At 38.7% G+C, this 27,067-nt stretch overlaps 1 protein-coding gene across 1 annotated transcript in view; it reads right to left on the bottom strand.

The window, feature by feature from the left end:
* Window positions 1–27,067, bottom strand: part of LOC122559649 (cyclin-dependent kinase inhibitor 1-like) — a 79,884-nt gene that overhangs the window by 43,910 nt on the left and 8,907 nt on the right. Inside the window, exon 2 of the mRNA XM_087997245.1 lies at window positions 14,033–14,111. The gene's annotated coding sequence lies outside the window, so the exon portion shown is untranslated. The remainder of the gene's footprint in view (window positions 1–14,032; window positions 14,112–27,067) is intronic.

Below are 27,067 nucleotides of genomic sequence, written 5' to 3'. Positions count from 1 at the left end.
GGTTCTGAGATAAGGTGGGGGGAGGGGAAATGAGGTAGATGGAGAAATCTGCATTCATTCCTTGTGTTTGGAGGGTTCCTAAGCGGAAGATGAGGCGCTCTTCCTCCAGGCGTTGTGTTGCCATGGTCTGGCGATGGAGGAGGCCAAGGACCTGCATGTCCTTGGCCTCCTCTACCGCCAGACCATGGCAACATGACGCCTGGAGGAAGAGTGCCACATCTATCACTTAGGAACCCTCCAAACACAAGGAATGAATGCAGATTTCTCCACCTTCCTCATTTCTCCTCCCCCCACCTTTTCTCAGTCCCAACCCTCGGACTCAGCACCGCCTTCTTGACCTGCAATCTTCTTCCCGACCTCTCCGCCCCCAACCCCTCTCCGGCCTATCACCCTCACCTTAATCTCCTTCCACCTATCGCATTCCCAACGCCCCTCCCCCAAGTCCTTCCTCCCTACCTTTTATCTTAGCCTGCTTGGCACACCCTCCTCATTCCTGAAGAAGGGCTTATGCCCGAAACGTCAATTCTCCTGCTCCTTTGATGCTGCCTGACCTGCTTCGCTTTTCCAGCAACACATTTTTCAGTTGAGACACAACAGTAACAGTCTGGCAAACTGAACCATTGCTATTCTATTGAACGTTGAATCTGTGGTCTCACTGATCTAATGACAGTATCAGATCCAGAAGACAACAACAGGCATTGTTGTTGTCATGGTCTGGAGGCCACTGTGGAGAGCACTGTCTGTATACAGTCATAAAGTCAGAGATGTACAGCACGGAAACAAACACTTCAGTCTAACTTGTCCATGCCAACCACATATCCCAACCCAATCTAGTCCCACCTGCCAGCTTCCAGTCCATATCCCTCCAAACCCTTCCTATTCATATACCCATCCAGATGCCTTTCAAATGTTGTAAGTGTACTAGCCTCCACCACTTCCTCCGGCAGCCCATTCCATACACGCACCACCCTCTGTGTGAAAACATTGCCCCTTATCTTTATATATCTGTCCCCTCTCACCCTAAACCTCTGCCCTCTAGTTCTGGACTCCCCCACCCTAGGGAAAACACCTTGTCTATTTACCCTATCCATGCCCCTCATGATTTTATAAACCTCTAACAGGTCATCCCTCAGTCTCCGACGCTCCAGGGAAAAGACCCCCAGCTCATTCAGCCTCTCCTTATAACTCAAATCCTCCAACTCTGGCAACATCCTTGTAAATCTTTTCTGAAGCCTTTCAAGTTTCACAACATCCTCCCGATAGGAAGGAGACCAGACTTGAATACAATATTCCAAAAGCGGCTTAATCAATGTCCTGTGCAGCAGCAACATGACCTCCCAACTCCTGTACTCAATACTCTGACCAATAATGGAAAGCATACTAAATGGCTTCTTCACTATCCTATCTAGTGGTGACTCTACTTTCAAGGAGCTATGAACCTGCACTCCAAGGTCTCTTTGTTCAGCAGCACTCTCTAAGACCTTACCATTAAGTGTATAAGTCTTGCTCTGATTTGCTTTCCCAAAATGCAGCACCTTGCATTTATCTAAATTAAACTCCATCTGCCACTCCTTAGCCCAATGGCCCATCTGATCAAGATCCTGTTATAATCTGAGGTAACCTTCTTTGCTGTCCACTACACCTCCAATTTCGGTGTCATCTGCAAACTTACTAACTATACCTCCTATGTTCACATCCAAATCATTTATATAAATGACAAAAAGTAGCGGACCCAGTACCAATCCTTGTGGCACTACACTGGTCACAGGCCTCCAGTCTAAAAAACAACCCTTCATCACCACTCTCTGTCTTCTACCTTTGAGCCAATTCTGTATCCAAATGCTAGGTCTCCCTATATTCCATGAGATCTAACCTTGCTAACCAATCTTATATAGTGAATCTGGTTGAACGCCTTACTGCAGTCCATATAGATCACGTCAACTGCTCTACCCTCATCAATCCTCTTTGTTACTTCTTCAAAAGAACTCAATCAAGTTTGTGAGGCATGATTTCCCACAGACAAAGCCATGTTGACTATCCCTAATCAGTCCTTGCCTATCTAAATAAATGTACATCCTGTCCCTCAGGATTCCCTCAAACAACTTGCCCACCACCGATGTCAGGCTCTCCAGCCTATAGTTCCCTGGCTTGTCCTTACTACCTTTCTTAAATAGTGGCACCACATTAGCTAACCTCCAATCTTCTGGCACCTCACCTGTGGCTATCAATGACACAAATATCTCAGCAAGGGGCCAGCAATCACTTTCCTTGCTTCCCACAGAGTTCTAGAGTACACCCAATCAGGTGCTGGGGATCAATCCACTTTTATGAGTTTCAAGACATCCAACACTTCCTCCTCTGTAATATGGACATTTTTCAAGATGTCACCATCTATTTCCCTGAATTCTATATCTTCCATGTCCTTTTCCACAGTAAACATTGATGCAAAATACTTATTTAGTATCTTTCTCATCTCCTGCGGCTCCACACAAAGGATGCCGTGCTGATCTTTGAAGGGCCCTATTCTCCCCCTAGTTACCCTTTTGTCCTTAATGGATTTGCAAAAACCTTTGAATTCTCCTAAACTCTATTTGCCAAAGCTATCTCATGCCCCTTTTTGCCCTCCTGATTTCCCTCTTTAGCATACCCCTACTGCCGTTATACAGTTCTAAGGAGTCATTCAATCTATCCTTTCTATTCGCAAAACTAATGTCACTGATAAAATACCGTGCAAGAACTGTAACAAACACTACATTGGACAGACAGAAAACTAGCCACCAGGATACATGAACATCAACTAACCACAAAACGACATGACCCTCTTACATGCAGATAAGGATGGACACCACTTCGACTGGGACAACACATCCATCCTAAGACAAGCCAAACAGAGACACACGCGAGAATTCCTAGAAGCATGGTATTCCAACTGGAACTCTATCAACAAACACATCAAGTTAGACTCCATCTACCACCCCCTGAGAAAAAAACAGGAAATGACACCACCAACCCAAAGAAACCCAAACATATAAATAGAAAGGAGGAATCATCAGCAATGCTTTGTCTGGAGGCCCACTGAAGATGTTACCAAGTAGGGTGACAAAACATCTGAAAATGAACTTTCCAGCTCAGTGAGCAAACCTACATCCAAAACCTCAACCTGAGCTACAAATCTTCTCAAAGCTTGCTATCCTGTCTATACCTGACACACGCTTCATTCTTTTTCTTAACCAAATTCTCAATTTCTTTAGTCATCCAACATTCCCTTTCCCTACCAGTCTTTCCTTTCACCCTTTATTTCACCTTTTGGATGGCACGGTGTCTCAGTGATTAGCACTGCTGCCTCACAGCACCAGGGGCTCGGGTTTGATTCCCGCCATAGGCAACTGTCTGTGTGGAGTTTGCATATTCTCCCCGTGTCTGCGTGGGTTTCCTCTGGGTGCTCCAGTTTCCTCCCACAATATATAGATGTGCAGGTCAGGTGAATTGGCCAAGCTAAATTGCCCTAATGTTAGGTGCATTGGTCAGGGGTTGATATAGGTTGGGGAATGGGTCTGGGTGGGCTACTCTTCGGAGAGTCAGTGTAGACCTGTTGGGCCGAAGAGCATGTTTCCATACAGTAAGGAATATCATCTAATCACCCTAACAGGAATATACTGTCTCTGGACTCTTGTTTCTGAAGGCTTCCCATTTTCCAGCCATCTATATCTCCCCTATTGCCAACAGATAGTTTCTTACACTGGTTCTAGATATTATGGAACAAATTGTATGAGTGTTTAAATTTCATCTGAGTCATGAGATGAGCTTACTGCTATGAAAATCAGAATAGATTCTTTATTTTAAAAATATGTTTTTTGAGATGATCAATTTAATTTGGTTTTCACTTTTTGAATCAATTAAACAAATTGCTCTGAAATATGTATACTCTGTCTCACATATCACAGTGATTATGATAATGTTTCACAAGGCCTTTACTTCCCCAAACCAAAAATTTCAATGAAAGATGGTTTACTTTTGCAAGCAGACTTTTATGAAGACAGTGCCCCTTTATCGTGCCATTGATTGTTTTGGCACAAAGTGAAACTGACAGCAAAAATAATCATTAGTATGTTGAATACTGAGCTTATTAGTGCTATTTAATCTCATAACTGTGAGATAATCAATAAGTAAAAACCAAAAATGGCTTCAGAATAATATTTCTTCACAATGTCTACATGTTTCCCCACAAATTAAAAGATGGTTTAGATTTTGTTTAAATTTAGAATGCAAGAAGCAGGAGCAGCGGGTAAAGTCTTCACACAGGAGAGTGTGGGCACAGCTAGCAGTTTAAAACTCAATGTCCCGGGTAGCAGCCAATCACACTTTTAATGCTGATTCCACAGCGATCTAATTGATTGGTGGATACAACTTGTCTTATTCGTTGCTGCTGACATTTATTTACTCTGGTCATTAACTAATGGTCATGTGCATAGACTTTATGACAAAATCTTAACATTAGCTAGCAGTGGAATTACATATAAAATTATCTTTGTCACTCTAAAATCTGAAGTTCACACCATGTACAAAACATATATACACATACATGACATGAATTCATAATCTGTTACACTAAGATTTACTGCCTTGTTGCTTGATTTACATCCATTGCAGTTTCAGCAGCCAAGTAATTAGCTAAAACAAGGGAATGAGGGAAAGTACACTGAAATCTCTGCATCTTAACCTTCAGAAATTCACTACTTCTTAGCAAACGTCACTTCGAAGTTAATATTCTCCTCAAGCAAGTTGGCGGCAAGTTGTTGCATTTGCATTTAGGCTTATTTATTCAAGAATACCAAATTCTGTGGGGTTCAAAATGTAGAGAGTTATTACTTTTGGTTGCATATTGACAGAAGGAAATAACAATAATGGTCTAGACTTGGATAGAAAACATTAGGGTTCATATTCCAGTTTGAAAGCCACCAGCTCTTTTGGAGTCACAGATGTTGAACAATTGTCTCTCTGCCTTTTTGTCTCTATGTCTTTTAGGAAACCCATGGACCTTAGTTTATTAAAACAAATCAGCTTTTCAGATTTGTGATGCATGTTTCAGTTTGCTTATAAATATTTCAGTGGGGTTTTCAAAATGAGTTTGTTTATCTCACTGGTTTCAGATCAAAATGGAATTTTACAGAAAGTAGGATTCCAACATTCCTTAAGATAAGTGATTATGTGTTTTATGCTTGTTCACATTAGATGTCATGGAGATAGCATGTGAGGAGATTGGTGATTCACCAGACCACCTGGCAGTTTGGATCTTCTTCATATATTTCCTTCAAAATCTCTGTTGCCTGTTTATATGAAGTTGAATGCAGTTCAATCCTGCAGGTTTTCTGCAGCATGATTATGGTGGCTACAATTGTTGATTTCCTTGAGGAGCACTGGAATTATATATCTGTATCGATTTCTTTGAGTAAAAATTGATCTGATACTTTAAAATCAATGACTTGCTCTGTTCTACAGTGACACACCATTTACTGTCATAAAAGTCATGATTTTTAGCCTCAAAGAACCAGCAAATGCACTGTGTGTATGTGAATAGACATCCATGTAGACAGTCACTAAAGGAAACATAAAAGGAACCTGACAGCAAGTTTTAGATTTTGAGATGCAAGAAGATTGGAGGGAAATATAAAGGTATTTGCAGGTTTACCTTAATACCCATCTTTGAAGATAAAATATTCTTAGAATTATCTTCTGACATAAAATCCAGTTCTCTGGTAGTTGAACTAATAATCCTGGAATCCAAATCCATTGTCAGCATTCACTGTTATGAAATATACTTTGTTAACAAAATAAATGAAACAAAAGAGTGCCATGATGATTGGATTTCTGTACATTTCCAGAATGAGCCATTTCAAAACCGTAATTTAAGTAATAATCTAATTTTTCAAGTAAATAATGCATAGTTCAGCAAATGGTAAGGAACTGCAGTGAGGGGATGGGTTTCCATGTGACAACACAGTGTGGGATTCTTGCAGATTATTAAAATGAAACTGCAGGTCTTGTGTGTTTGCCATTGGTGGCTTTTGCTTCAGTGCTATAAATTATTTCAGTGCTGCTTCAGTCAGGATTTTGTGACTGACAGCCAAATTTAACTTAATGCTTTAATGTCTGTTATTCTTGTGTAGAACACTAGATTTGAAATGTGGAAACCAGCTTGTCAAGAATTTCCATATTTACATAAATATACGACATTGATGAACAGGGAATGAGTAGCTGATTGAGCAAATACATCCCAGACCATTATAGCTAAACATTTTTCCCCCTTCCCAACCTGCATTATCCCCAGCTGCCTCCTTCCACAAACTATCCCCAACCCTTACACTCCTCCCCTCGGACCCCACTCCAGCGCTGCAGTCACGTAATCTGCTGTGAGAGAAAAAACAGAAATAAACTAGTGCTAATAAAGGAAAATACTTTGTAAAGTAATTCACTTGACTTCCTCAGTGAAACAAAGTAGGAGATCAGCTGAACAAAATGTTACCAGCAAAGACTTTGAAAACATCCTCACCCAATTGATCTGGTCCACCAATTCTTGAGACATGCAGAGAATTAGCATCTCCAACATTAGCTGATAATGCTTTCTAGAGGCACACAATTCTCTGAAAATAGAGCCAATAACGTTCAGTATATTCCTACCATTACATATTAATATTACATTTAAACATGTTTCCTGATTTTCTCCAGCAGGCTAAACCAAAAATAACCTATCAATAGTATTTATTCAGCATCGTTACCTGCAAATGATACACGTATTTTGTGTTGGTCACATCAGCATGCATGCGATTTCATTTTCTAAAATAAATACCATTTGCCATTGTGTGGCTACACCCCTAGCAAATCTAAGTATTTTGGATCAGATTGAACCCCGACACTGCTTTAATCTTTGCACAGATTTTGATGTCAGCTGCAAACTTATTTACCTCTTCCAACACAGCTGTGTAGGTCATCATAATGACAGTGAAGAGTGACATGTTGTGAACAAAACTGGGAGTATTTCTAAAAGCCAAACAATATTTACTAACAATAACTTGTTAGATGTGGTATTGGACATAGCTCTTAATTCAAATTTATACTGATGACAATAAGATACCAGCGTATAAGTTAAACTAGGCCCTGATTTTCTTTCCTGGAGAAAAGGGTTGATTTTGATATGATTTGATTTAATACTGTCAGGTATACTGAGGTACAGTGAAAAGTGTTGTTTTATGTGCTTTACAGGCAGATTGTGCTATACGTGTGTATCAGGATAACAGAACAGAGCAGGATAGTGTTACAGCTGTTGAGAAGGTGCAGAGAGAGAGATCAATATTAACATTTAAGAGATCCATTCAAAAATCTGATAACAGTGGGGAAGAACCTATTCTTGAGTCTGTTTGAATGTGTATACAAACCTTTATATCTTCTAACTGATGAGAGAGGTGGAAGGGAGTAAAACTGTTTCTTCAGGGTCACTGGGTTAGAATCCTGGAACTATTTTCCTAACAGCACTGTGGGTGAACCCATATCACATGGACTGCAGTAGTTAAAGAATGAAACTCAACACAACCTTCAGAGATAGACAGTAAATGCTGGCCTGGCAAATCACTCCCACTTCCTGTGAAAGGATTCTTAAAAAATTGTTTCTAGCACCATTCTGATGACTGACTTTGGCCTAAGTTGCCTTTAGTTGGGTGTTTACTCTCTCCCATTTTTGAATAACAATATTGCATTTTATAACTTCCTCTCCATCGGGACCATTCTAGAATCAGGGGAATTTTGCACAATCATAACCAAATGATGAACTATCTCTGCAAATATCTTTTTCAGAAGGTTAGAATTCAGGCTATCCGGTTATGACAATTGGTTGGCTTTTACTTTATGGTTTTTGTTATACTTTTTATCCTGGAATATTAATTAACTTACATTCAAGCGTATGAGTTTCTTGGTTACTATTTATTTCTGGTGTGTGCCATGTGTCCTGTATCATGAATACAGATGGTTATATTGCATTGTAGTCTCTGCCATTTCCTCAAACTTCATTATAAATTCTTCTGTCTCTGCATCCAAGGGACCAATGTCTACCTCCACTCTCTTCCTTTTAATGTACTTGTAAAAGCTCATACAAGCTATTTATTTTACTCATGAAATCTACTTTTTCTCCTTTTTGGTCACTCTTTGCTGATTCTAAAATTCTCCCAAAACCCAGGCTTACTACTATTCTTCGCAACAGTATTAACCTCTTCTAATATTCTATGATTCTCATACAATCCTTAAATTATTGAGTAAACCATGGATGCATCTCTTTCACTGTTCTTGCTTTTTACTGGAATATACATTTGTTGAACATTTTGAATTGTTTTCATGTTTATCTACCACCATACCTTTGAGTGTAATTAACCAATTGACTGGAGTCAACTCGCTTCTCGTATCTATGCAATTAATCCTGTTTACATGGAGGATTTTGTTTTGGACTCAAATATGTCACCCTCAAATTCAAATTCAGAATTCATTTGTATTATTATCCCTTTCCCAGATGATAGCACTGCTGTTATACTCTATGATCATCCTCTTCTACTCTACCCAAATTACTACACAGTTACATTATTTTGACTTTTTACTGAGAGTTCTAAATATTCATTCACCTGAACCTCACCCCTCACCCCTCACCCCTCACCCCTCACCCCTCACCCCTCACCCCTCACCCTGCCACTTAGGGCTCTTTTCGGTTTAAGAGCCTACCTGGAAGTCAGCCACGGTCAGCCCTATGTATCGAGTACAACCAATCAGAGGAGTTGTGGAAAGTCAGCTGGGCATAAAGATCAGTCAGGTGTTTGATAGTCCCAAATAATGAATTTATCTGTCTAAGTGGGTCCAGGTGGTTCCTGGGGATTTATACATTAAAAGACAGGGGGGTTTATCCACAATGACATGCTCACCAGGAGGTGCTCCTGACTCTTACATACAAACCAAGGTCTCAGAATATGAGCTGTTGGAGGATGCAGGACACAGTGTTATTTGTGTTTCTTCGGGGACTTCTTTCTTCCTCAGGAGGTGGAAGAATAGATGTCTAGTGCAGCCAGCCACCAACACCACGCTTATTCCACTGGTAACTGCACCAAAGAGAGAATGTATTGCAAACAATATGTGTAGACAGTCTAGCATGCTAACAATATATACACAGCATTGATAGTGGAGAGTAATGGAGAGAGTAATTAACAATGCTTCCTGCTTGATTACTGGAACATGGAAGTTTCAGCATCTTCACAGCAGCAGTCCTAGTTTTTGCTTTCCAGGTTTAGGATAGTTTCTTTGTAGGGAAAAGGAATCAGATGTTGAGCACACACCATCCTTGGTTGTTTTGCTGTTTTTTTTTGGGCTGTTTTCTTCTGGAACGAGACAAGTAGGAGGTGTTGAGTGAGACAAAAGTGGTTGTTACAACCGTTAGTACTGGTGAAGGTGCAGGGAAAGGTGGTGAGGTGCCCTGACTGTGTGACTATGCAGCGTTAATAATCTGGGGTATTGGAGTGAGTGGGAGCAAGTGAGGGAAAAAGATGTTGGATGCAGTAGTGAGAGTGATAGACCATGAGCCTTAGTGGGAGGTGGGTGCAGTAGTAGAAATAGACTGACTGTGAAGTAGCAGAGACAAGATGGTGGCACTTACTTTGGCAGAGTGTAAAGATTTACTGAACTTCTTTCGACGCTGCTGGGCATCTCTCTGGCCCATGGAGACTGCGCTGATTACTGCTGGTGACATTGGACCAGGCTGACAAAGTCTGGTGCTCTGGCCACCTCTGCTGTCCTTTCATGTGGAAGATAGCTTTCCTTTGCACCACCTCATCCATGAGGACCTCCAAGTCCTCATTTGCAAAGTGCAGCTCCAATTCAGGTATATTCAGCTTACTATTCCTCATGACTACAGTGTTGACCACTCTTTCCTCTCATTGTTACAAACATTGTAAAAAGTGGACTGTCACTATCAAACTTCTATTGTCTGATTGTTAGGCCTGAGACTACCTAAGAAACTCAGATCTGTACCTGTTCTGAATTCACACTGCACAATAACACCACATACTGAGAGAAACAATGCCCACAATTATACAGCTTGAAATGAAACAATGATAGACGTCAGAATCTGCAAAGGAACTGTATATCAACAGAGCCTTTGAGCAGCCAAGGAGAGAGAATGCAAAATGGGTTGATAACGGCAAAGATATGGAAAGCTCTTTTGCCTTTCTCTCTCTCAACCTAGAAAACCAGTGACCACTGAAAAAGCAACTTGGAAAAACAATCATTCATTGATAACTCAATGAAAACTTCAAATTTCTCCACTGCTGACTAAACAAACCTTCAAAAATGAGATAATGAGAGTCCAGAGACAGTATATTCCTGTTAGGGTGAAAGGTAAGGCTGGTAGGTGTAGGGAATGCTGGATGACTAGAGAAATTGAGGTTAAGAAAAAGAAGAAAGTAAGTGTCAGCTATAGACAGCAGAGATCGAGTGAATCCTTAAAAGTGTGTAAAGGTAGTAGGAGTGTACTTAAGAGGAAAATAAGGAGGGGAGAAAGGAGACAGGAGGTAGCTTTGGGAAATAGGGTTAAGGAAAATACAAAGGGATTTTATAAACACATTAAGGACAAAAGAGTAACTAGGGATAGAATAGGGCCCCTCAAAAGTCAGCAGACAGCCTATTTGTGTAGCCGCAGGAGATGGGGGAGATACTAAATGAGTATTTTGCATCAGTGTTTACTATAGAGAAGGAAATGAAAGATATAGAATGTGAGAAAATAAATGGTGACATCTTGAAAAATGTCCATATTACAGAGGAGGTTTGGAGTCATGAGGTCTTGTTGCAGCTGTACAAAACTCTGATGTGGCTGCACTTGGAGTATTGTGTACAGTTCTGGTTGACACGCTATAGGAAGCAGTGGAAAGAGTGCAGAGGAGGTTTACCAGGATGTTGCCTGGTATGGAGGGCAGGTCTTATGAGGAAAGGCTGTTTTCATTAGCGAGAAGGTTGAGAAGTGACTTAATTAATACAAGATGATTAGAGGATTAGATAAGGTGGACAGTGAGAGCCTTTTTTCCTTGGATGGTGATGGCTAGCACAAGCGGAGATAACTTTAAATTGAGGGGCGATAGACATAGGACAGATGTCAGAGGTAGTTTCTTTACTCAGAAAGTAGTAAGGGTGTGGAACATGCTGCCTGCAACAGTATTAGACTCACTAACTTTAGGGGCATTTAAATGATCATTGGATGACCGTATGGATGATAATGGAATAGTGTAGGTTGGATGGTCTTCAGATTGGTTTCATAGGTCGGTGCAACATCGAGGGCTGAAGGGCCTGGACTGCACTGTAATGTTCAATGTTCAATGTAATGAAGTGATGCTGGATTTCTTGAAATGCATAAAATGGATAAATCCCCAGGACCTGATCAGGTGTACTCTGGAACTCTACAGGAAGCTAAGTGAGTGATTGCTAGGCCTCTTGTTGAGATATTTGTATCATCGATAGTCACAGGTGGGGTGCCGGAAGACCAGAGGTTGGCTAATGTGGTGCCATTATTTAAGAAAGGTGGTAAGGTAAAGCCAGGGTTTCATAAACTGATGAGCCTGACATCGGTGTTGGACAGGTTGTTGGAGAAAATCCTGAGGGACAGGGTGTACATGTATTTGGAAAGGCAAGGACTGATTAGTAATAGTCAGCATGGCTTTCTATGTGGGAAATCATATCTCATGAACTTGATTGACTTTTTTGAAGTAGTAACAAAGAGCATTGATTAGTGCAGAGCGGTGAATGTGATTTATATGGACTTCATAAAGGCATTGAATAAGGTTCCTCATGGGATCTTGGTAAGCAAGTTTAGATCTCATGGAATTACAGGGAGAACTAGCCATTTGGATACAGAACTGGCTCAAAGGTAGAAGACAGAGGGTGGTGGTGGAGGGTTGTTTTTCAGACTGGAGGCCTGTGACCACAAGGATCAGTGCTGGGTCCACTGCTTTTCGTCATTTATATAGATGATTTGGATATGAACATAGGAGGTACAGTTTGTCAGTTGGAAGATGACACCAAAATTGGAAGTATAGTGGACAGCGAAAAAGGTTACCTCAGAGTTCAATGGGATCTTGATCAGATGGGCCAATGGGCTGAGAAATGGCAGATTGAGTTTAATTTAAAAAATTGTGAGGTCCTGTATTTTGGAAAAGCAAATCAGAGCAGGACTTACACACTTAATGGTAAGGTCCTGAGGAGTGTTGCTGAACAAAGATCTTGGAGTGCAGGTTCATCGTTTCTTAAAAATGGAGTCGCAGGTAGATAGGATAGTGAAGGTGGTGTTTGGTATGCTTTCCTTTATTGGTCAGAGCATTTAGTATAGGAGTTGGGAGGTCATATTGCGGCTGTACAGGACATTGGTTAGGCCACTTTTGGAATATTGCAAACAGTTCTGGTCTCCTTCCTATCAGAAGGATGTTGTGAAACTTGAAAGGAAAGAGTTACAAGGATGTTGCCAGGGCTGGAGGGGTTGAGCTATAGGGAGAGGCTGAATAGGCTGGGTGGTTTTGCCTGATGCATCAGAGGCTGAAGGGTGACCTTATTGAGGTTTATAAAATCTGAGGGCCAAAGCTAAGATAAATAGACAAGGTCTTTTCCCTGAGGTGGGGGAGTCCAGAACTAGAGGGCATAGGTTTAGGGTGAGGGGGAAAGAGTTAAAAGGGGCCTAAGGGGCAATGTTTTCACGCAGAGAGTGGTGCATGTATGGAATGAGTTGCCAGAAGAAGTGGTGGAGGCTGGTAGAATTACAACATTTAAAAGGCAGCTGGATGGGTATATGAGTAGGAAGGGTTGAGAGGGATATGGGCCAAGTACTGGGAAATGGGATTACAGTAGGTTAGGAAATCTGGCTGGCATGGATGAGTTGGACTGAAGGCTCTGTTTCTGTGCTTTATATTTCTATGTCTCTACGACACTAATCATGATAACAGGTAGTCCCGTGTCTGCATGGATTTCCTCTGGGTGCTCTGATACCCTCCCACAGTCCAAAGATTAGATGCATTAGGTGGATTGGCCTTGGGAAAATATAGGTTGAAGGTCGGGGAGTGGATCTGGGTGAGATGCTCTTCAGAGGGTCAGTGTGAACTTGATAGGCTGAATGGCTTGCTTTCACACTGTAGGGACTTTATGATGCTGTACTTGGGTCATTCTCTCAGAACTTTTAACTGTAAGCGACTTTATCTTCCTGTCTGTATCAGTAATCTCATCTCTCATTTTAAACACCCAATGAAAAACTGGCAATAAGCATAATGTTTTATTCTTTGGTGGGGTGGGGAGGTTATAAATAATAAAATTACATGCTACCACAGGAAAGCCTTGTAAATTAGCTCTTCCATTTTGATTAATCAATTACATTTTAATTGAAATGTGATACAGTATACTAAAAATTGTTGCAAACAGCTGAGAGGGAAGTATAAATAGGTGAGCTGATTTTCATTCCTTACTGAATCCTAACACTATACAAAATATTTCCTGATAAAGCATACTCGAAAAGCATGTAGCTTCTATATTGATTCAATGGACTATTAGTCTTGTAAATAATTTTCTCACTCACTAATCATCTTACCTCTTCTTCACTCCATGTAAAATACTTCTATTCACAGCAATGTAATATACAAACTTTCCTCAGAAGTTCTTATTGGACATCCAACATAGCCTCAAGCGTTATTTGTCATTCATCTTATTTCAGTTTGTCTGCCATGTCTGCACACCTCTGACACATTATCCACCACTTCTTAAATGATTCCAGAGTTTTTGTCTCAATTAGCATATCCAGAAGTCCATTCTAAGTATTGGTATCTCTTCACCACATTAGCTTGTTCAACCTTGTCTCAGAGCTCTGCAATCTCTCACGATTTACTCTTTACTCTTTTTACTCTTCCTGCCAAAATGGGCATATTCATATTTTCCCACAATATACTCCATTTCCAGATCTTTGCCCACTCATTTAACTTACCTACATTCTTCTGTAGCCTCCTTATGTGCTCTTCACAACTCACTTTCCTCCTTATCTTTGAGTTATTGCCTGACACCTGCTGTTGGCATCAAAACAAAAGACAGACATAAGTGTTGCACTACAAAACTTTGCATAAATTTCAAAAAATGTTATTTTAAAAGATGGATGTATTGTACTGAATTCAAAGCTCCGTGTTCAGTTACAAAAATCCATTATTGGTTCATTTCCTGAATATAATGGTACATCGTTACTATATGAAGACTGCCTCAGCAATTCAGTCAAAGTACCTTCAAGTAATAACCTGCCTGAACTGCAAGGAGAATATTATAGTTACTGCTATGGTGTAGTCAAAACGTTATTATGAGAACTGACCTGAATGACTAAATGTTGCTGCAGCTTGCACTTTTAACCTTTGGAAAGGCTAGCATTATTGTCCATTAGTAATTGCCCTAGAGGTTCAAGAAGTCATCTTCTTGAACAGCCACAGACCATTAGATATGGGTAAATCCACAGTGCTGCCAAAGGAGCAAAATCCAGGACACTGAAATAATACCGATATAGTCCCAAGACAAGATTTTGTGCGGCTTGGAGGGGAGCCAGCAGGCCGTGGCATTCCCATGTATTTATCACCTTTGATCTTTTGGGTGCTTGAGGTAATGAGTTTTGAAGATGCTGTTGAAGGTGCCTTGGCAGGTTGTTGCGGTGCACCTTATAGATGGCACTGCAATTATTGTGCATTGGTGGTGCAGGGATCAAACGTTTAAGGTGGTGAATAGAGTGCCATTTAAGTAATCTAGTTTGTTCTGGATGTTGTTAAGCTTCTTCAGTATTGCTGGAATGGAATTGGTTGAGGCGACAGAGCAAACTTCATACTGAAGTTTCATTAGAACCGTGACTTTACCAGTTTAAACTGATCCATAGCCATTAAGTGAAGATAATAGTCATCTGTTTATGTTTGAGTGCATCCTATAATTTTTGTTACTTACCATACATTTACAGGAATCCAAATAAATAATTATCTCATCTTTCAATCTAAACCTAAACCAAATTTAAATTTAGAGAAGTTGAAAGACATATAAATATATAAATGCAACTCCAGCAGGTGTTGTTGTCTTTTGCAAAAATGAGCCAATGGACTCATGCCATTTCAAGTGCCGAGCATGAATAAGTTAGGAAAATGTTATTCTTGAATCAAGATTAGTCAATTAAATGTTATTTCTGGACCGACAATTCTTACAATGAGAGTGAGTTGGAAGTGAATTGGTGTGCTGGAATTCTAAGCTGAGATCAACATTATAGATGGACGGGCATTTATTTCAAGTTGATTGGATAGCATGGAATAAAATTTGCTTTAAAAATTCTACAATTTTCTTTCTAAGACACAATATACATAGATTTACCCAGACTCTTTAATAGTTTGAAATAAATATTTCTGTAACTGCGTCAAAATCCTAGATCTCCTACCCCACATGCATGGGAGCAGTTCAAGAAGTTGGCTCACCACTACGTTCTCAAAGGCAATTAGGGATGGGCAATGAACACTAGATTTTACAGCAATATTCAGATCAAATGAATGAAAAAAAAAAGTTGTCAAGAATCTCATCAGAAATTATTTGCAGTTCACATTAGGCATGGTTTCTTTAAATAATTGTGCCAAGAACATTCCATGCCCAATAAAAAAAACCTTAAATGTGATATGCCATTCAAGTGTGTTTGCTTCGGGGAAAGTGTGGGTCCCTAACTAAGCAATAAGCTGTCATTTGATTGGTGAAAACTTTCATGAGCTTCATCACACCACATTTTATATAGTCACAGGCAGCTGTATTCAGTAGCAGGTTAAAGCACCACCTATTTATTGTCATGAACCAGGGCTGCTCATAAATTAGTTGCCAGTAAATTGTACAACTATCTCTGAAATAATGGGGAAATGGTATTGAAAATATTTTATTAGTAAGCTACAGATGGATTTTTAACTCATTAATATTCTGCATATACTGTTTTAAACTGTGGTTAATCTCTGGCAGGAGCTGACTGAACACTGCTCTTGATGTTTTGAAGTGTTTGTTAGTCTGAATTTTAATTCACAAGTACAGATATTTAAGGCTTAAAGTTAACAATTCAAAGTTAATATTTACTGAGACAGTTATACTGCAGATTTTATCTCAATTCAACTTAATTTTCATGTTGCATTAACAGACTATTTTGTATAAAATGCTAGGCAATCTTGAGATTGAATGAATTTAGTTGAAGTGGTGTAGAATCAATTGGCTTGGATTCACACAGGTTAAATGTAAAACGCCATTTAAAAGGGCTGAGATGATCTGCTGGACTTCCTTTAGGTGTCCAGCTGTAACAGAGTTAACATCTTAATTGTTTTGATCCTACACTAACAAAAGTTCAATGAGAGTCTAACAATAATTTCATCGAGATCCATTTGCACCACTTTAAGAGCATGTCAAGCAAATATTTTCAGTGTAATTATTTACTAATATTGGGTAAGTTTTGCAATTATTAGTAGTGAAGTTTGTTACACTTGCTCATAGATTTTTTAAAAATTAAAATAGCTTTTACACATAATATTCTTTACAGCCAGTTATGGGGTGACATGGTGGCTCAGTGATTAGCACTACTGACTCACAGTGCCAAAGAATCAGGTTTGATTCCAGCCTCGAGGGTGACTGTCTGTGGGGAGTTTGCACAATCTCCCTGTGTCTGTAGGTTCCCACTGGGTGCCCTGGTTTCCTCCCACAGTCCAATGATGTGCAAGTTAGGTAGATTGGCCAGACTAAATTGCCCATAGTGTTCATGGATGTGTAGGTTAGGTGGATTAGCCATGGGAAATACAGGGTTAAGGGATCTGGGTGGGATGCTTGGGATGCTCTTTAGTGGGTCGATGCAGAATGGTTTGTTTCTGCACTGCAGGAATTCTATGATACAATGATTGAAAAATTGTGTGTGAATAGGATAAAAAGCACCTTAGCACCTTAGCTAATCATGTTGACAAATTGCTAAACCATAGTCTGCCAGAAAGTGTCAGAAAATTTAATTCAATGTCAAATAATGTGCATCATACAGAAAGTAAAGAATGAATTAAAAGAGACAGAAAAAAATGTAATGTGAATTTAAAAAGAATCAACAAGCATGTTTGATGATGTTTGCACATTTGCAGCATTTGCAATTCTACAGACAGTGCAGCAATTATTTACATTGACATGTAAGAAGACCTGACAACATTCAGGCATGAGCTGATGAACCAAGTAACATTCATGCCATGTGAGGGTTAGACAATCAGAGAGAGTGCAACCATTGCTCCCTCGACATTCAATAGCATTATCGACCTTGAACCCCCACTACCAATATTCTGGGTGATATCATTGAGCAGAAATGAATTGGTCTAGCCATATAAATACTATGCCTACCTGAGCAGATCAAAAACTGAGATCTTTTGGCAAATAACTCAACCCCTGAATTCCCAGAACCCATCCAACATCTACAAAGCACAAGCCAGGAGTTCTCTCCACTTGTTTGGTTGCTCTTACAATACTCAAAAAACTCAATACCAACCAGATCAAAGCAGTCTGTTTGCTTGGTTCCTCATTCTGATTATCATCCTTAAATCAACCCAATATCCTCAGACCAGAATGCCCAGCTCCAGAGAAAACAGCTTTTCAACTGTTATTAGCTCTCTAAGAATTTTGTAGGTTTCAATGAGATCACCTTTTATTGTTTAAAATTCTGGAGGATATAAACCTATTCTTCACAGCCTCTTGGGGGGGACAAAAAAATTAAAGTTAATTTTAAATTTGGCCAAAAACTATCAATTATTTTAATGCCTCAATTTAATGAGCTGAAAATATATGACAACAAAGAGTTGAATTACTGGATTTAGGGGAGATAGTCCTTCAAGTTCAAAACAATAATTACCTTCTTTCAAACAGTGTGAATCAGTTAGTCCAAAGAATGTACTTTGCAATGAAAACCAAACCACAAATATTAGACAAACAAAAAAAAGGTTGGGTTGGGTCCAAAGCACGAGTATAACAAATGCTTACTTTTTATTTTCATAATTTCCCTTGCCAATTTTCTTATTTCCTCTCTTGAAGCGCTTTCTACTGTGGTGTTGTTCCACATTCACCAGCAGCTTTATCTAATGGACCATCCTTCATATGAGCCTTGAGTATATGATTTATGATACTATTTGACTAGGTAAGTCATCACGAGAGGATTTGTTTAAAATAGAACCATCATATATATGTACATTCCTGTCAGAATTGTTGTCAATGACAGATTCTTCTTCTCTATTCTAGGTGCAGAAAACAATTCCAGTCTTCAATTCCTTCCTTATTAAATGAAATAATGTATTTTATAATGTTTTATTGCATGATACAAAATTTGTATGTTCACCAAAATTTAGTTGCACATAAACATGTATATTGTTAATAGATACTGTTTTATACAATAAGTTAGAACCTCCTGGGCTCACTGTTATGAATCAACACTGGTTTCAAAATCCAGCTGTATAGCACTACAAAAGAATGGAGCTTGTAAAATGACAAATGTATAGTTTCCAGTAAATTATTGGGATTGTAAGGGCATTGTCATTGGTGTGCTGTGATGTGCGCAAAATTGGCAGATTGCAATGCCAAACATCATCTAATGTTGATTTGGTGCAGTGCCATTTTACTTGCAGGTCCTGTGAATATCCTCTCTTAAACACCCTAAGCTAAACATAACTTCAGTTCAATGAAGGATCACTCTCCCTTCCCACTAGTGCTATCATCATTGGGACTTCTGGGCAAGGTGTGTTGACATTCTTCTACTCTTGCATAATGAATGAATATACTATGTTCAGTGTCATTGGATGAACTTGAAAAGCTTGAAAAATGTTTGGTGTCAGAAGGCAGTGGTGCTAAGCTTCAAAAGAAAATTGGTCCGCCTCCTCTAACTACGCATATAGCCAGACAGCACAGTGAGGATGGCGAGGTCACCATTATTGCAAATCGTGTAAATGTCTGAAAGGGTTCATTGTCCAATATGTTGATGTAATAGGGACTCAGTCAGAAGAACAACTTTAGACACCAGAGGAGTAAAATCTGACTTCAAGGTCTCCCCCACAATCTGGTTGTGAGATTGCTTAGCTCTATCTATCATTTGCAGCTTATGCTTTTTGACATGCAAGTGGTTCTGTTTGGTAGCTTCACCAGGTTGACACTCCATGTTCAGGTGTACTTGGTGCTGCTCCCGACATGCCTTCCTATACTCTACATTGAACCCAAGTTGATCACCTAGCTTAATGGTAATGGTTGAGTGGGGATATGCCAGGCCATGAGTTTGCAGATTGTGTTAAAGTACAATTCCGCTGCTGTTGATGACCCACATGAATGCCCAGTCTTGAGTTGCTAGACCTGTTGGAAATCTGTCCCATTTAGCATAGTGATAGCGCCACACAATATGATGAAAGTTATTTGATGTAAAGGTGTGACTTCATCTTCACAAGGACTGTGGGATGGTCACTCTTACTGATATTGATATGGACAGATGAATCTCCAGCTGGCATGAGATAAAGTATGTTTTTGGCTGGCTCCCTCACCACCTGCTGAAGACCCAATCTAGCAGTATGTGCTTCAGCACCCAACCAGTTTGATCAGTAGTGCTGCTGCTGAGCCACTCTTCGTGCTGGACTTTGAAATCCCCCATCCAGAGTACATGATAATCAGCAGGAGGTTTCTTTGCCCATTACCACATACCATCCTCGCTCGGCTAATGAATTGGTACTTCTCCATGTTGAACAAACTTGGAGGAAGCCCTGAGGTAGGCAAGGTAGGCATCAAATGTACTCTGGTTGGGGCATTTCATCATACAAAAGGATCCATCATACAAAAGCCATAGCCCTCAATGTTTATGCTTTTAGATCTTACAGGTATGCTGACTGTTAGTGCTATCGTATCTAATTGCTGCATTAGAAAGGTGACCAAAGCCCCATGTGTCATTGTGTCCCTGCTTCCCAGGGCTTTAAGGTGGTCAGATTCTTAATGGCACAGGAAGCCATGAATGTTATTCACATGGGTCTGTGGGCCCCTGATATTGATGGAGAAAAGAACTGTCATCACAAGGGCTACCACTTTCTGAATGTAGCACTTGATGTGCAACCATGCACAGAACATCCTGTCATTGAATGCTTCACTATCTTGGCAATTGTCACTAAGCATTCATACACAGACAGCTGTACCAACAATACTTCATCCTCTGTGATGAACTGAGATTGGTTGCTTGCTGACAGTGGGTACTCACAATTTCCCTCTGCTACTTTTGAGCAGAGCATCTACAAAGAGCCATGCTGTTCAGTATGCTTGAAGGAAACCATCACTATTCTGAAACTAAGGTTCTGCTGCCTGAACAGCTCTGGCTGAGGTCTCCAATACTTGTTGTAAAGTACCAGTATATCTAGATATGTGAGGGTCTCCTGCGTAATCTCACATTTTGTGGGCTTAGCTATGCTAATGGGGCCTTGGGAAGCACCTCAGGAGGAACAAAGAGGAGGGTGGAAAAGCTATCTTAGACGCTTCACTTTGGATGGTCTGTCCATGACTGACTACTCAAACTGCAGTTCCCCTAAAATCTCATTACTTCTGCTCCATGCCTCCCCATATTTCCATATTGTTGCTACATAACATCAGAATATTCTCTTGACCAAATTAAAGACATGACAAAAATTTACCTTCCTATCACAACTACATTCAACAACACTTCAAATAATACATACAAAACTAAACTATTGCATTTAATGCATTTTATAATGCCTATCTTATGGGCCTCCTTTGCCTTGCTTAGAATCACTATGCAGTGCAACCTCAGTGGAACTACTTCAGTGTTTCTGTTTTTAGGAAAGCTTTAAAAAAACTCCTTTATTGCAACGCCTTAAGTTTTACTCTCTTTAAATATCAGCTTCGATGGCAAAACCCTGGTCCACTGGTTACTCTGTAAATAAAGTAATACTAATCCAGTCAGAAGCACCAGAGGCAAGAGGTATTACTAAATTCTTCCAATAACTATATTTTATTATTTTTGTCCATGTGGATCTGGCTGTTGTGGCTTTGCTTGAAATTTGTGCATGCATAGTCCCCTATAAAGAAACAAGACAAATTCTAATTGCAGTGATACAAATGAAGTAATGTGATACCTGACACTTAGCCAGATATACAATTCAAATAACTTTATCCTGACATTATCGGAACTCTTGTGTACATTACTCCTTACAATGTGAGGTCGAATCATTGAGTCATACAGCACGTAAATAGATCCTTCGGTCCAACCAGTTCATGCTGACTATAATCTCAAAATAAACTAGTCCCACTTGCTCATGTGCTTGGCCCATATACCTCCAAACATTTCTTATTCATGTACTTATCCAAATGTTTTTTAAATGTTGTAGCAGTACCCACATCCACCACTTCCTCTGGAGATTCATTCCACAGATGAACTATTCTCTGTAAAAGAAAATTGCCTCTCATGCCTTTCTAATATCCTTTACTCCTCACTTTAAAAATACACCCCCAAGTGTTGAATTGCCCCACCCTAAGGAAAAGAAACTTGCCATTCATCATATCTATACCCCTCATTATTGTACAAAGGTCTACAAGGTCACCCCGCTACCTCATACACTCCAGAGAAAGATGTCCTAGCCTATCCAGCCTCTGCTTATAACTCAAGCCCTCCATTCGCAGCCACATTCTGGTAAGCATTTTCTGAAATGCCTCCAGCTTAATAATATCCTTCCTATAACAGGGTGACCAGAACTGGACACTGTACTCCAGAAGAGGCCTCACCAACATTCTGTGCAACCACAACATGACATCTTACAAAGTTTTTTCATGTGGTCAACAATTGTTGGAGAGAGTTGATTGAACCTCAGTTCTGCTCAGTCTGATTCAAATCCTTCATTTATTGCACAAATGTTCTAATCCAGTGCCATGGTTATCAATCTAACAGTTTGTAATCTGTGTTAGCACAACAGTCCTTTGTATATTATTCCCTCTATTGACTCATTATGCATTTTCATTTTGAAAATGTAATCTTCACTACAAGATCACAAAAAAAGCTTCAATATTGCATGGTTCGACTTAAATAATAAAATCAATGTCTGTTGGTAAGAGAACTTCTCTTACCTGATGATACAATGCTGGTTGCACAAAATGAAAGGACATTTCTCAATTTGCAGTAGCTTTGCATTAGTTTGTGATGAATTTGCATTACCATCTGTTTAAAGAAAACACTGATCATTGCACAGGGTATGTTGATAGACCAAAAGTTTCAATGCCTGACATCAGACAGGTATAACATGTTCTGCTATTTTAGAACCATCTCTATATAATTTGCATAAACCTCATATCAGAAATGCAGCAAGCATATTTGGCAATCGATTTAAGCATGTGTGAGATAACAGAATGCATTATTTAAATAGAACAACAAGACATATGTTTACAAAATGGACACCAAGTACATTGTTTTATCACAGTGAGATCTGGGTCACCAACAGCGGACATTGAAAACCCATTGTCTCATTCTAAAAACTAAGTGGATTTATGAGACCATATTGTTGAATCCAATAAGGTAACTTGTGATTTTATCTGACCATATTTTAAATAACTGTGCATTTTTAAAAAATCCACTATTTTGTGCATAACAATCTAGGACTATCAGTCATTCTTTTCTAAAATGTCAATTACACACTCTTAAAATTTAGATGGCCTAAAATGAGATGCAGGCTTCCAACAGGGAACAAGAATTAATGTAGTCGTAGAGCATATTTCATTAGATGTCATGTACTTACACAAGGGGGAGCAACTGCTCCAAATATAAACTTCTCAGTGAAAGCACTCCAAGTGACTATATTGAATTGTTTGGATAAATATTGGAAAAAGTCTTTAAAAGTAAAGAGCACAGCTTACAAAATTAATCTATTCCTTTCAAGTGAAATGGTGGAAGAGACATAGAATGGGTTAGGGTTTTTTGAATAAATCGATTAACTTTAAGCTTAAAAGGGAAGGTTAACACTAATAAGTACCTATGAGGAATTTTGGTAATATTGTAGAGACGTAAAAGACACATTTGATGGACTAGAGGGGAAAATAGACAATGGCTGATTAACAATACGAAAAGAAGTAGGATTTGTAATAAACATATTAAAAACAAAAGATTATCCAATGAGAGGGTAGGACCACACAAGGATAAAGGAGAGAATCTACTAATGGAGTGTGATGAAATGATAAAAGAAATGAAATATTTTACTTTTGGTTTACATTTAAGTTGGAAGTGGGAATGAAAGGATACTAGAGAACAATATGAAGTAATTAACCTATAGAAAAGGAGAAAATTCGCAGAATTCATGATGGATATGGTCAGTGAAGTTTGACGACATGTCCAGTAGACTGAGAAGGAAATCAGAAAGGACAGCTGAGGCTCTGGCCACCTCTTTTAATTCATCTTAAATACGCATATTATTATTGTGAACAGGCAGGTGGCTAATTCAGCATCATTGCTCAAGAATGGAAAGAAGGTTAAGTAGGTACTTACAGAAATGCTATGATATCATGGAAAGCTTTTAGAATCCATAACATGTGATCAAATTAATAGGAATTTAGAAATGTTCAGGCTAATTGAGGACATCCAGTGTAAAATTTAAGTGAAATTTTTGAAGAAATGTCTTATTGGGTAGTTAAAAAGAATTTAGTGAATCTTGTTTGAAATTGAATTGGATAAAGATTGGAAGCAGGGTTTCTCAGGATCAATGTTGAGTACACTACAATTCTTCATATAAAAATGTTTTGGACATGGTTATAGAAAGAACAATGTTGAAATTTTCTGATGATATGAAACAGCAAGTTTGGAAAACTGAGAAAAACTGCAAAGTACTTCAGAAATAATAATCATGTTATGGAGGTGAGAGGGGAAAGATTTAAGAATAACCTAAGGGGCAACTTTTTCATGCAGAAAGTGGTGTGTGTTTGGAATGAACTGTCAGAGGAAGTGTCAGAGGCTGGTGCAATTACAACATTTAAAGGGCATCTAGATGGGTATATAAATAGGAAGGGTGTAGAGGGATATGGGCCAAGTGCTGGCAAATGGGTTGAGATTAATTTAGGATATCTGGTTGGTATGGATGAGTTGGACTGAAGGGTCTGTTTCGGTGCTGTACATCTCTATGACTCTATGACTCTAAATGGGACAGGTGAAAGATACAATTTAAGAAAGAAGGCAAGGATTGAAAATATGTAGTGAATGAAATATCTTGAAAAGGTGTGTAATGGAAAGAATAGCAAAAATTTACATTTATAAAATGCCTTAGAAATGTTCTAAGGTGCTCCACAGAAATGTCATCAGAAATTGAACCACATTTATCTTGATAATTGGCCGAAAGAACAAAGACATGGGTTATAAAGAGCATATTAAAGCTGGAGAGTGTGATAGTGTGCTAGTAAGATGTAGATAAACAGCTCTGGAGTTTGAATGGTACAGAATTTTGCACAGAACGTATGGACCTGCTTTCCCCTCCCTATCATAACGTAAAGTAGATTTCCTCAGTTGAAGCCAAACTAGGTAAGGTATTGTGAAGATTAAAACTATGAAGAGGCCAATGAGAAACCACTTCAGGTACTTATCATAATAAGTGTCAAAGATTTAGAAATTTAAGAAAATATTTATGTAAACAAATCATGCAATGGTATTGTTTTTGTTGTGAAAACGATACCTGAATTTCACAGAAGTCACTGCATGATTAAACATTATGTTCTTCACACATGAAATCATGATAAAAGTTATGTTCAAATGTTTCAAGACAATGCATCATATTTCTTCCTGGAGACACAAAATTCTACTGAGTTGAATTAAAGATCCAGTAAATGTGATCAAAGTTTTTTGTCAAACATGCTGGGAGGGATTCCATAAAATCTAGCCTAATATTATAACAGTAACATTTTCATCCACTACTGTTGAGGAAAGTTTGATCAATTTGTTGCTTTGAGTTTTACCCATTGTACATACTGAAACCTGCCTACTTGTGGAACAATTTAAATATACTGGAACAAATTTTCTTAAGCAAGAAAACAATAATTTGTGTGCATGCTGGGGATGCACAGTAAAGTTCTGCCACTAGGCCAAAGGAGTTTCAGCTGGTTAAGATTAGTTTTCATCCAGTGATATTTAGGTTTTCTGAATAATAAATTGAAAACCAGAATTTTTTTGTCTTAATGTTTTATGGTAGCAATTACCTATTAATATGATGGAAGGCTAAACAATTAGCATCTCATTTATGTTAAAAAGATTTTTCAGTTGTGAATTATAGAGCATTTACATGGAATGGTTATTCGCAGTAAACAGAAAAAATAATCACTGCCTGTGCACAGCCTTTACAAAACTTCATATTTTGGAATTTTTCATACAGTGAAATAACAATGAATAGTTTTACATAGCATTAAATACAGGAAAGTTTGGTTTGTATCATGCAACTTTAGAATAGTTTAGCAACTATTTAATCACCAACAATAATGGAAAATAATGTGCCTGACAGTAGCCAATTAACAGATTCTGTTATCCTTTATTTAAAAAAAAATTATTTCATGGAACTTGAGCATTGCTGGCAAGATCAGCATTTGATGCTCTCCTCTACTTATCCTGGAGAAGGTTACGATGTTGATTGGATTCTAACAAATGTATTGAAAAAGTTCAAACGAAAATACAAAAGAATTTAAATCTGTCCCTAGTGATAGACAATGCTTTGCAGTCGATATTTAATCATTCAATTAATTCTGCAGTAGGTTATCATAACATAATATTTAAATACACTGGCACAAATTTTCTTAAGTAAGAAAACAATAGTTTGTGTGCGTGCAGGGGATGCCACTAGGCCAAAGGAGTTTCAACTGGTTAAGATTAGTTTTTATCCACCAGTGTATAGGTTTGCTGAATAATAATTTGAAAATCAGAAATAAGTTTTTGTCTTAATGTTTTTGGTAGCATTTTTTATTATTATGATTAATGGGGAATTAGTTCACATCCAGTTTATGTTAACTGGATTATTTTTTCATTTGCGAATTATGGAGCATTTACATGGAATGGTAATTTGCACTTAAGAGTATTGAAAAAGTAATCACTAGCTGTGCACAGTAGGAAAAAAGTTCAACAGCCTTTACAAAACTTCATATTTTGGGATTTTTCATACAGTGAAATGACAATGAATAGTTTTACATAGTGTTAAATACAATGTTTGGTTTTGTATCATGCAACTTTATAACAGTTTAGCAACTATTTAATAAGCAACAATAATGGAAAGTAATGATATTGACATCTTATAAAGGTGATCCAAAGTAAAAATGAATAGACAGAAGTCACACTAGAAGGAAAAGAGAGGAAAATAAGATAGAGTAAGGAAAGAGACTTTGAAATCAAATTTGCAACAAACCTTTTATTAGAAACTAAAAGCAAAAAATACTGTAGTGAGTACGCTTACGCAATATTTGTCCTCAAAACACTTGAAAATGTGTGTTTCCTGCTAGCTCCCAGTTTGCATCACCTTCTCTTTCAAGAAAGAGTAAAATATGTCAGTAAATGCCCTGTAATTTTTTGGGCGATGATGTGATGATCAAGATTTAACTGTACGTATGGCAGCTGAGAGTTGTTGGCACTAGGCTTGCAACTTTACTAAGTTTGTGAGGGTGAGATAAAATATTTTAGGATTGAGTTTGATTGATAAGGATTGTTTGTAAGTAGCTAATTGGTGACGGATAGTTAACTGGGCTCTAGATGAGGCTAAGTTTGCAGTAGGAAGGATATGTAAGTTGAAGATGAATTATTCAACATGACAATTTTTGCAATATCATTTATTTTCCTCCCTGCATTGCATCCATATTCATGTAACAAAATTCCGGGCATTTACTCCTGTCCCTGTTCCCGCTGTCTCCTGAACATTGATTTGGAAGTCTTCCTGCCCCCTACTGGATACTGAACATCTCTACACTTCGATAATGAGGACTCCAGTGC

The sequence above is a fragment of the Chiloscyllium plagiosum genome, unplaced genomic scaffold, assembly GCF_037043375.1.
Source record: "Chiloscyllium plagiosum isolate Xiang-an unplaced genomic scaffold, Cpla_swu_hap1 HiC_scaffold_19, whole genome shotgun sequence".
Lineage (NCBI taxonomy): Eukaryota > Metazoa > Chordata > Chondrichthyes > Orectolobiformes > Hemiscylliidae > Chiloscyllium > Chiloscyllium plagiosum.
Note: the sequence above shows the minus strand (reverse complement) of the source record. Positions and strands in the feature narration are given on the sequence as shown.